The following is a 12343-nucleotide window of genomic DNA, read 5'->3' as shown; positions in this document are numbered from 1 at the left end:
GCATGAGGAGCTCTTAGGCTCATAGTAAGTATTAAGTTCTAGTAATAAATATGGTTTTATCAATTTCATAACTGTGCTAATGTTTCGTATAATACACGTAATACATTCATAAAAGGTGTCTATAAGCGTTTAAAAACTTTTATGAGCATATCGACATGGAGCTAGTATTTTATATTAAAATACGAAGCAGATGTGATAACAAATATCAGAATTTATAACGATTAACTGTCGACAATGGTTGTTTCACGATGCTTTCATTCGATCCTGATATAATTTAACCATCTCCGTCGATGCAGCGCTATAGATTTTACACATACATTTCGTTTCTCTGCAAGTAACGAAAGTCTTTCGCTGAGAAACTTTCGAAGCTATTCAATTGTATCATTAAGGTTCCGTGACGGCGTGTCCTTGTTGAACGTGAAACAAAGTTTGATCGAAAGTAAATTACTCGACGCGTTTTGCAACACGAAGAACAAACGCGACCAAACTCTGAGTTCTGGAATATGAAACAGAGCTGGAGAGGAATTTTATGGATTGACTCGAACGTCGAGGAACCTTGGAAAGCAGAAGAGACGGAGTTGTAAATTATGACGAGCGTCTCGACGAACGGCGCAGTGGAAAACACTTGTATGTTCTTCGAGTACTGACTGCTGGCACTCCTCGTCACCGCGCCGAGCAAGATGCTCGTATCTGTCACGTACAAGTAACAATTAAAACTTGAATCTTCGGTTCAAGGGGTTGCTTGTTAACGATGATTCTCCGTTTTTGAATGGCAAGTCGAGTTACCGATAAATTTTTGTGTATTGGGCTTTTTAATGATACGAGTGAAGCAGAAAGAGATTGCAGATTTTTCTGGAATGTGAACGACAGTTTTAACAAGCTCGCTTCGAGTACAATATCTGATCTTGAAGTTAAAATTCGAATTAGGTTTTAGTATTGGATAGTATTCTAAGCTTGAAATTCAGTATCATTCTAACCTTTAGTATTCTCAGAATGTTTTGATACGGGTGATGTTTTTTGGAACCAGAAATCATATATTGGAGAGGAAAAGATTTATTTATACAGATCAACCTTTTTCTCTCTTCTATTTTTGGCAAAAACAAAGCAAAATGACAGTTTATATAGAGGAATGTTAACACGAACTCTATTTTCCCTTATACAAGAGAGAGAGAATAATAGTTTTTTGATATGAAATAAATCGTATTGGATGATATAGCGATCTCGATAGATATTTCAAACTATAGAAACAAATTCTTTCAATTTTCTTTTCATCGAATAAATCACGGACGATCATAAAAACTGGCACAAGTTCGTTCAAAGAAATAATTAATCGAGGATGGAGAAAAATACGCCGGAATAGGTGTCGATATAATGGCTAGTTAATACTCGATGAAGGCATATCCTTTGCGACCGTTCAATTGACGTTCCGTGGCTCTTTGTCTGCTCGCAGCCGCCATCAAATGCATCGTGCGCGGATAAATAAACCGCGAACGAACGCGATTATAACGGGGTAGAAATAATGCAGTTGCCTGCACCCGTCACGCCGGTGCAGTAAATCACTGAGCGATCGCGAGTACGAAATAATGCATCGGGGACGTGAATGGACGTTAGAGGTCGGGGAATCATCCAGACAAACTGCCATTGCGATGAACAATGCGATTGAAACGCTCTCTGATACGCGACTGCTGGCCACTGATGCTCCTAGTGCTCGCCTATCATCGCCACTTCTCCTCGCAATAATACGTTTCACATCTGATTTATATTTAAGTGTATAGTGATAGCAATTAAAAAGTATTCAGATAAATGTTCTACAGGGACTAGTACAGATGGTTATCACATAGCTCATGAGAGAAGGTTAACTGATTAAGAATATGACTTACTGTTAGATAGATAGAGATAGATAGAAAAGAGTGGGAGGGAGAATGTAATTCATTATTTGTTTAAATGTAGAATATTGTGAAGTTCGGTGAGTCAATAAGTTTAATTCTAATATAATTCAAATCATCGTCCGTTACTTCTATCACTTCTTATAACTACTTCCATTTAGAGCCAACCAATAGAAATACTTTTAATTTTTCTATGGAGAAGTTTTTACAGACGATAGGTGAATTAAGTAGAACGTATAGAGAATACTATATGAAAGACTGAAAATCATAGCGATGTAGGTAAAATTGTTAGGGAGATGATACAGTTACACTGTACATGTGAATGTGTGTGTAAGCGTAGCGGGCGTCCAGGCCTTGGTTAGGACAAAAGACGATTGGCAGTCGTTTAGAAGCATCTGGAAGAGTCGGTTGACAACAAGCGTGCGTGCGAGTAGGTTTACGAGGTCTTCAGTGTATAAGATATGTGTATAACTCTTGTGTGTTAAATAAAGTGAATTATTTGTATTTCCGAATCCCTCCTATATCTTTACAAAAATATAGAAATTTTTTATTTGGTCAAGTATTTCAACTTTTAAAAGTATCATTTCTTTAATTTCTTAATTAAAACTGTTATAATATTATTCTGTGCCATAATTCATTTTCACGACTTGAAAAGGTATAAGGAATATTTATAATAATGAATTCACGCTATTTCGTAGTGTATACTATGATTTTTAACTGTGTAGTGTACAGGTACTATACTATGTATACTCTGTATATAGTTTCGCTTCATTCTACAATTATACATAGAGATAAAATTAAATATGTCGCATTTAAAAATTATAAAAATATCATTACCACTACAGCATTGAAATTCCTGCTTCCGCGCAACTGGTTTTATTCAGACAAGTTAAAAATTCTCCTCCTACCTCTGTAAATTATAATGATCCTCGAAGCAACAAGACCGTCTGTGTTTCTTAATCGGTACGGAACGAAGTTGCGTGTAGTGTTTGTACGAAGTTCAGGGGTGAAATTAGCGGAAAACCAGGCTGAGTCTGAGACGGAACGAGCGCGTTGCATTCAGCGCAATTAAACGCGACGCGGGGTCCGTTCCGCAGCCGAGTTGTTTCGCGCAATTGTACGCAGAGCTACCCGGCGCGGCGTACACACGTAGGTTACATGGCCGGAATTTATTTTGATTCTGCGCGGCGCAAAGTATCCGAGACTTCGTCCACGATGCATGAAAATTTATGATATTCTCGTTCGTTTGTTCGTCCGGCCGTTCGCGCGAGAAATTTATTCGACGCACGTTATTTAAAAACGCGGCTCAACGGCACGGAACGGCACGACTCTCGTGTGTGTCGGCCGTAAAAAAAAAAAGGATATTAAAATATTATCGCGGATTCGCGTCCGTGTCATCGTATATTTCGTCGGGAGAAGGCGCGTGGAAGAGCTACAGCGATCCAGAGGAAAAATATGAAAATCCGTGATAAATCGATACGCGAGGAAAAACGCGTTGTTTTCTATGTGATTAACGAAAAACATTTTTTCCGTTCATTGGAATTGGAATCAGTCGGAATCTGAGATTACTTCGTATTTGTATATGAAAGTTCATAAATATATAAGAATTCGACGTAGGTCTTACTTTATTGATCTCTTCTACTGTTTATGTATCTATGAAATTTATTTTTATATGTTTGGATTATTGTATAGATAAAAATGTTCAACTTCTATAATCATCTATATGTATAATCACATGAGAATACTTTTTATATACGAATACCGAATATCGAATATCGAATATCAAATATCGAATATCCTACCTCTACTTTAACACAGAATCATAAAAGGGACACACTCCTATGAAAATTCATCGCTTAGTTTAAATAAACAACTTTTACAACAACGAGTATGTTATTTCGGACACAAATTCACTGTTCGCACCGTGTTGGAACGACACGGAATTTTCAGCAGCGAAAATTTTCCCTGATGCGACCAATGGAAATGTTAAACGAGATCGACGATTTTCGGAGGTGAACTGTGGTAACGCGGCTGCATTACAACCCTGGCAATTTTTTCGCGGCTTTCGATCCCGTGACACCGTTGAATATTCGCGAGCGCCGAAACCGACACGAGTCGTTTCTGTTAAAAAGCAGCCGACACCAGCGCGCCGTGTGCAAAACCACTAATAACGATGCTCTGTCTGCGATTTTTATTTATTTTAGCCAGCGGCGCATCGATCGACAGAAATTAATGTGTCGACACTATAGCGTCACGTACCACCAAAAAACAGCATCGTTGGCCTGATTCACGGCTGACGACCGCGTCGAACCTACGGAACTCTTTTCCAGCTTGCTGGTTACGATACCATACATTGTCGTTTCGTGATTTTTCGTCCTTTTGTTCAATAAATTCAAATAATAAAAATTTGTTCCCTATTTTTATTTCTCCTTTCTCAAAGGTGTAGCTGTTAATTTTAATTTATTAACTGGGAAAAACAAGATTCACATTTGCCAATCTAACTATTAATTTATCTTTATCATCTTTTAATTCCACTTCCTGATTAAGAGAAGACCCCGCTAACAAGTTAACTAGCTGAACAAGGCTTGTTTTAAGATTAAATTCAACGATATTGTTATACAAATTTTAAAAATTATTTACCAGGCGTCTTATTGAAGATAAAAGTGCTTTAGGACATTCCAAAACTTCCACGATGATCGATGTAATATTTGTAACGGTTACCTATTCGAGAAACTGTACGTCGTTGTGTATATCCATCAATAATTTAAAAACTTTCAGTCGTAACGGACTTCGACACTCCATTGTGACGAAAGTTTCTTTTATTGCACCAGAAGAGAACTGTCCTTTTGAAAGTACGTTCTTTGGAAAGCAACAAAGGACGTAAATAGGGCGTATAAAGTTTTTTTTGGAGAGAGTTTTATAAGAAGAAATAGCTAACGCTAAAGTAAAGATGGTGGCTAGTGGTAAAGCTTACAGAGACGCACAAATAGTTGATAATCTGGTGTTATCTTTCCCCGAATATCACGAATGAGCAGGTTCAGAGGAAATGAAGGGAAGTTTTAAGAGTTAATTAGCAGTTCAAATGTATTATTCACTTGTCTGAAAGAGCTCTCATATTTATCGGAGATTTGAATGCAAAATTTCGTGTATGGTGGTTAAAGAATATTATAACTAGGGAAACATGATTCTGATTTTGCATGTTGTAGTAAAAGGGATTTTATTCTTGAAAGACCTACGGGAAAATCCAAAATTAATATTCTGTCCTCTTTGGATGTACCAAGAAATCAAAGAGTAAGGTATATATAATATATGCTTGATAAGAGGACAGGTTCCAGAAGGTTGTCAAAGGTTACCTTATACGAATGGCACGTAAGAGGAGAGCTTGAAGAAGAACATAGAGAACCAGAGACGGAAGTCTAGGATATCGAGGCCCTCAATAAATAATGGCAGAAATTATTGTTATTGTATGAAATGTTCTTTGCCAGCTAAAAGCTTTCAGAATACAATACTCTATCGCGTAGTCGTAGTGCATCGACTAAAAAAACTCTCGTTCCATTGTGTCATCTTACAATGTTCTATTCTATACATATAATCGATCGCCGATCGACTTAATTGACTTCGACGCTCTTAAAATCTATTTCACGATCGGATTACGACACAAATTTATAAAGTGAATCGCTGTTCCAACATTATACTACGATCAAGTAAACACGAGGCTGATATCAACATTGTAGAGGCACACGAAGCATGTCTCTTGAATTGAATTTCGGCGATAAAACGAAGGATAAAAGAAAAAAAAAAAAAAAAAAAAGAATAGGGCGAGAGATCGAAAGGACGGAAGTCGGCTGGCTTCGATTTTCCATGCAAATATTAGCCGTCGTTACGGACCGCTATAGGTTTAATTGGTTTTCCCTACGATCACGGGTTGATCGTCGAATTAATTTCTCCGATTCAGATGGAATTAGCACAGGTAAATCCCGTCGAATAATCGCAAATGAATATCGATAGATCTGTTTACTAGATTTTCACGCGCCGCGTTCTCTGCCTATGTTAATCAAAAAAGTATCATAATTTCGATCGGTTATCGTTACCGCGCAGATGTCTCCCAATTTCACTATTTTTCCAACGGCAGTTGTACTGCTATGACAGGTCAGGCAGGTACTAGCTGCATTATTTGCAAGCGTGATCGATAAATTCGTAACGCGAACAGTGTCCAACGATTCTTCAATATTGCGTGGTTTTACTATTACGAATTCAATTGCTATTCTGGGAACTGCGTGACTATCGAAGCAAGACTTTCAAATGGGATCGTTGCTCGATTTATAGCCTCCATTTGACTTCAAATTAAATTCCTTGAAGATTGCATTAGTATAAACCATTATTGATGAACAAGAATTTTTTTTTGAAAACCGTAGTGATTTATTCAAATTACAGATAACTATTATACATATTTATGGCTATATAAATCAATATATGAGTCGTTTAGAAGCTACTGTGAAATCAATTGTATGATTTGGAAAATACAAAAAAATGACGTTACAAACATTATTTCCTTAAATTTGCTCTAGAATTGACTGTTATTTACACCATTTCTTTATGATAGGTGAAACTATGGAAGTAAATCTTCTGTATCTCGAAAATTGGACATTAATTGTACTACCTGTGCAATGAAACAGACAAGTTAAAAAAAATGAAGTTGACCATTAGTTCAACTTCTGAAAGGCTCGTATAATGTTCAGTCCAAGTAGGTATCTGCTTCGTCGCGTTGTATTCCATTCTATCGAATTAAATTTGCATCAATAAAATAATGAATGTCACCATTAGAAAATTATCGTGAAGAATTTAACGCCTACTTCTAAATCACTACATGAGTTTTAGCTTTAAGTTTCATTGCTGAAAAATTGCTGAAAATATTTTGGTCTCGGATTGTTGAAAAAGTTTTAATCACTAATGAAAAAAAACCTATCCACATCCACGATTCAATCTATCTAGAATTTGAATTATTATGAAATATTCATAAAGACCCTAAGAATACAGTATGAAACGATATTCCAGTGAAATTTTATGCAATTTTATGCAATCGCACCATTTCGTCTGTGAATATCGTAGATGTTCGGAAGTCTGAGCATTCTTCGAGTTCGGATACGAGCACAGACAAAGGCGAGGAACGCTAATCCATGGTGTACAAGCAGATTTCATGCGGCATCGGCCAGCACTGGACGAACTTGATGCAAAGTAGATCAGAGAGCGGTAGCTTTTGAGCCCAAACATTGTTGGCCAGCCTGTTCTACGCAAACGTATACGGGTAGTATCATCTAAATTCTACCGCGATTAGATACACCGTCGTAACGAGAAACAATTTCCTTTGTCGTTTACTGACCCGTTAATAATAATCTAACGAAATATACTACCTATCGCCTCTACCTAAAACATTTCATTCGTTTCATTCGTTCGAAGAGACGACGCTTCCATGCAATCGCCCCTTTATACGCTAGTTTATTACAGCAAACCGATTGTTCGGAATTTTTTGCACCGAGCCTGGTTTTTATCCATTATAATCCTGAAAATGACGTGCTCCAGTTCGATTCACTTTGATTGATAAATAACGTGGCACGATGTTTTATGTTTGTTCGTGGAACGTTGGAAACACGGAGAACTACATGAGAACGTCCGTGATGTCAATACAAACCAAATTGCAAAAGTTTCCAATTACGAAATAATAATAGATACCACGAATTGATTGAAAAATTGGAATCGTATTTTTAACTAAAATCTCGAATTTTCGATACGAACAGCGCTCGTACAAAAAGTCGTAGCAATATTTTCAAGAAAATCAATGGAAAACTAATTTCAAAGTTTATCATATTCTACCTTTAATTTCAGCGCATTTGTCAATGTCGTAATCTTCTCTGTCAATCTTTCACTCGTCTACGATATTTCTTCCACCTTCTTTCGTTCAAATACAATCTCTCGGAAGAGCGCCCAGAAAATGCGACGCAATCTTGGTGGTGGCTTTTAAGAAACGCTAGGCCGCAACAGGGACACGGTTCGTTTGAGAAACAGTATGCTCGCTCGAACACACGGTACCAAGAAGGGAAGTTATTTAAATAAAGCCTTAATGCCTCGAAATGCCAGCTAGAGTGCGAAGGATAAAGTTTACGTCGAAAAAGTTGTCGAAGTTCCTGGGATGGAGTTTGCTACGAAGCTGAGTGAATCTGTAAATGTAAGATGGTCTCTGTTTGGCGAACGAAAGTTAACCCTCCTTCTTTCTACGCTGGTGAAGCTCGTGTAAACCGACTTTTCTCCTTCGAATGGTTTCGAAGTCGGGAAAGAAAAGACGGAAGTAATCCGGTTGAATTTCCGCGATTCGTTTCCGCTTGGGCGTTTCAGCGCGTCCACGCGCGACAAGAAACGTCCACGCGATCCTGCGAAAACGGGTAAACAAGAGGAAGTCGAGCAAACCGTCCTTTCATTTCTTTGTTCTTTTCGTTTTTTAACGAATGTTCGTAACAATCGAGTGGATTTCATTTGACTGGAAAAACTTTCGATCGTTGAGTCGTAAACTTTCACGAGGACGATTGCGTCGTCGAACGAACGATTCTCCTCGGCTTTTATCTCTTTCTCGCGAGCAGGTTCATTTAATTATTGCAGAGGTTCGTGAACATCGTTCGGCGAAGCAATTCAAACACTTACCACGGCTGGCTAAGAGGCACGTATTTCTTTAATTAAAAGTAAAACCACCCTCACATTGCTCGTCGGATGTAAGATGCCAGGATACACACCACCAGAGATAAAATCTAATTGTTCCTCTTGAAAATCACCCACTCTAAACAAATGTTTCTTCTCGCGGCAAATTTCCTTCTCGATTTCACTATACGCGAATCATTGTAATGCGATCATCTACTTTCGAAAGGTTTAGCTTCTTTACGTTCAAAGTCTCATCTGAATTATTTTCTTTACCGAAGAACACGTCGGTCAACTATCAATAAACGTAACGGAAACCGAATATACATACGTAAGCAATTTCTTTCGTCTCTTCCTCCTTCTATATTTTCTTCTGAAGCCTTTTCTCCTACCTAGCCTTTATATTCCACAGCCGGAAGGAAAAAAGCTGGCTACCTTTTGCAACGAGCGCACAGACTTTTAAGCCTCCACGAGCCTCGACACAGAACCGTTTAGTCGTTTCTAGCTGATAGCCGGCTCACGGATGGAACGTAATAAAAGTACGAGTCGACGCGGCGTCGTTGGATGTAGTTGCATCGCGAAAAGAAATTCCTTCCGGTCGTTTTAATTCGCGTAAGCGCACCCCTCACCCATTTCTTCCATCCCTCTTCCGCTACCTTTCCGCTATTCCTCCGCGCTGTTTTCATCCAGTCAACGTTTCACGCTTCAAAAACCGTGACGCGGCTATTGCGATTACGTAACGAGTTCGCTTCTACCCCCTCATATTCACGATTCCGTCGTTGGTGAAAATGATTATTATTGTTATTACTATTGTAATTATTACAAGCGGTATGTCGCGAATTTCGGCCCACGCGACGACAAGGCTCATAGCCCGAGGCGTGAATATAGTCGTTCGTTACTTCCGTCGTGATTGCCGTCGTTTAATTAACGAACTGTCGCGGAGTTCGGTTATAAGGTGACTCAAGTTAAACGGAAGTTCGGACTGAGCTCGTGGGACCAGCGCAAGACGTGGACAAGTATGAAACTGCGTTTAAAGAGAGATGTTTGCCTCAGGCTTCTTGCGAAGACGTTTCTCAGTCTTCTGTTTTACGTGAAATTCCTTTTGTGCAGAGTACGTCGTTGTTTGTTGTCAGTTTGCGTGAAAGATCCTTAGAAATGTCAAACTGCATCACCATAATTTTCTGTATTAATCGTGTGCTTTTTCTTTATTTTTTTCAGTTCGTTTAACATTTTTAATATACTTGAAGATTGGTTAACTATTCCAGTACAAACAATAAGTATACATAGTGTTACGTCGCGTGAATCGGTACCTGCGACGTCCCTCGTGGTCAGGCCGCCGAGGCATGCACATCGTCACACTGACCCGCAATAAACACAAGGAACCACCATAGCCCACATCTATTATCAATAAAGTTGCATTCTTTTGAACAACTTCGGTTTATGAGTGGTCCCTTAAAAGGGTCCTTAGGTTTATTGCACGCTCTCACTCATTACGGAGAAAGCAGATGTGCCCAGCGAAATAGCGGGTTTTTCCCCAGGTACAAAGGCACCCAGGAGCAACAAATGCAGGAGACTTTCTCCTTGTATTTTGTTTCTTGACATTGGCTAGAACCAATGGTCATCGCGGATCGTTACCCTCACTTTTCTACTGAAAAGTGTGAACTACGAATCCGCGTTCTTAGTTCAACAAGGATACACCCACATCGAGCTTTCTTCCCAAATAGTACGAGACAGTCAAGTTCACTGTTCTAACACCCCTCGGGCCGTCAAGTTCTAACATAACTCAGTCAAGTTCTCGCTGCTCTAACTATCAAATCGAACAACCTTCGGGTCCATCACAACGCTTTCCGACACGACGAATTCAAACACGTTCGGTTCACGTTAACTATTGTAATCCAGTGCAAATAAATATACATATATTATATAACTGTGAAGTCCAGTTATATTCCAACCCAATCACCTTTTATTCTCCCACAAGAAATAAGGGGATCGCCCTGTTCGTGGTGTCGATTCGTGCAATCGTAGCGGGAATTTACGACTCCCGTTGACGCGCTATAACGCGACTGTCTCCCCGCGACTGGACGAAATAACACATAGTATCACAAAATGTGTAAGATAAAAAGAGAAGTTCTTCATCTGGCGTATTTTTAGCAGCATATTTATAACGTAAAATAAAAATGTTAATAACTTAAAAAAGAACCTTCAAAGAATATTTTTGTACTTGAACTTTTTTCATCATCTCGATATATAGAAGCGGCTGTGTAAATATCGAAATATAACACATCGATATATAATATCACCTAGAATACCTATAGATACGAAGTAGATCACATTCATTTCCATCTATATCTATTAATATCATTTTGATCTCGAAGTAATTCTACTGGAAGCGCTTTGATTCGAACGCGTTTCTAATTATTATACCAGCAGGTAGAGGACGATATTTACGTTTAGTCCCCTTGGGGCATCGCAACTTGAAGAGAATAACGCAAGGAACTTTTACGTCCATAAACAAGATGCACTGTTTTAGAACAGTAGTTCATTATTTACTCGGAGTAGAAGTATCGCGAGTAGTTCCGTGATGTGAACGAAACGCTGCGAGTTGCAGTCACATGGAATTCTATGTTTATTCGTAGACACACGGAAGCGCAACAAAATTTTGAAGATCCTCCCGAGATCTTTGCTTCGTTACCTTTGTTGCTCCTACAACTATGACTCGGCAACTGCGAACTTCTTGTTACCAGCATATACGCGAATTGTGCGCGTCGTGTTTTGACAATTGTGCAAAAAGAAGTAATAATAGCAAAATGCTTTTCTGTTCTCGAAAGCTTTTAGAATATTGTTTCGAAATCCATATAAGTTTCTTATAGTTACTGAACTTTCGTATCCCAATGTTACATTTGCTTTAAGAAGCAGAAATATTCTTGGAATTTTAAAAACGGTTAACGTAAAATTGAAACAAAATATTAAAGATATCAACAACGATTCCTCTACATTTTTCTCAAATTACAGAAATTTGGTAATTATAGAAAACTAAAAAGAACTCAGCAGGATTAAAAAGATACAATTTTTGTAATTCTCAATTTAAATAAAAAATAAGGGTTTCCTACTTTTATGAATAAAAATATAGAAATTCTCCATATATAAATATGTAAAATTGGTATAAAACCCCGCTTTGGAATTCATAAATCTAATCAGATTGATAGTGAACGGAGAAATAAGAATAAAAAGCTTGTCAAATAGGTAAAATTTGCACATGTTTCAACTTGATAAACCAACGCGACGTGCGGAAGATATTACATTTCAAGGACAAAACCAAGCGAGTAGAACAGATGAATGCTGTTTCAGTTAATTACCATACGCTCGTATGCAAGAAACAAGGTATATTCCTTTAACACAACCGAAAATGCATTGAAACTGTACCCAACGGCGACTGCTATGTTTTCATTTCCAGTGCACACGAAATTCTCTCGGTGTGTGTGCGACTGTTACTACGTTCGTATGGATCACTCTACATTGAATTAGATCGCGTCCATGACCGGAAATTATATTCGACTGCAACTTCCGCGTAATCAGTGAGGCGGGAAAACTGCGAGCAAAACAAGATTAACGGCTAGTGGTCATTTGTCTCGTAAATCGTTGAAATTCTAAGCTAATCTTGTTTCGAAGTTCGTTTTGTGTTACAGTTTGATTAATTTGTTAACCAGAGATTTTTTATCTCTTGGACAGAATAATTTGGTTACTTAAAAATTTCTTTTTTCTCTATCTGTTGT

The 12343-nt window shown here is 38.2% G+C and overlaps 1 protein-coding gene across 17 annotated transcripts in view; it reads right to left on the bottom strand.

Annotated features, from left to right (window-relative positions):
- The window catches only part of Dlg1 (MAGUK family member discs large 1), a 530764-nt gene that overhangs the window by 273535 nt on the left and 244886 nt on the right, over positions 1-12343 (bottom strand). The window lies entirely within an intron of this gene.

The sequence above is a fragment of the Bombus fervidus genome, chromosome 1 (genome assembly GCF_041682495.2).
Source record: "Bombus fervidus isolate BK054 chromosome 1, iyBomFerv1, whole genome shotgun sequence".
NCBI classification, from domain to species: domain Eukaryota; kingdom Metazoa; phylum Arthropoda; class Insecta; order Hymenoptera; family Apidae; genus Bombus; species Bombus fervidus.
The sequence above is the reverse complement of the archived record's forward strand: the minus strand, read 5'-3'. Positions and strand labels throughout refer to the sequence as shown.